Source organism: Zerene cesonia, chromosome 6 (assembly GCF_012273895.1).
Source record: "Zerene cesonia ecotype Mississippi chromosome 6, Zerene_cesonia_1.1, whole genome shotgun sequence".
Taxonomy (NCBI): Eukaryota; Metazoa; Arthropoda; class Insecta; order Lepidoptera; family Pieridae; genus Zerene; species Zerene cesonia.
This window is the reverse complement of record NC_052107.1, coordinates 775,521-776,003: the sequence shown is the minus strand read 5'-3', so window position 1 is coordinate 776,003 and position 483 is coordinate 775,521.

Below are 483 nucleotides of genomic sequence, written 5' to 3'. Positions count from 1 at the left end.
TAATTTTGCGATGTGAAACCTTATGAGGTTTGTAACAGCGCACACAGTCGCTTGTTATTCGCAAGGAAGACAAAACATGAAATGATATACTCATTTACACATAAGACCTAACTTTTCATTGTGGTCATCAAAATGTAAAATGGTAATGTATGGGCTGATAATACATACACTCTTGCTTGATATGATGTTCGTATATTGATATTTGATATTATGATATAATGATTAATGATATGATGATATATAACCCCGAGCGCCTTACACGAGTCGCTATTGCAGACTGACTTAATAAGTCATAATTGAAGACGGTCGTGTAAAGCGCTGAATCAGGATGTACGGCTAGCCCGTACATGCTCCCGGGCGGAAAAGATGATAATGATAATATGATAATGAGCTAAAACTAAACACGATGATGAACAATTAGAACTTAAATCTAATGATGGTGATATTACAATAAAATGATCTTAAATTCTAAAACACTGGGGG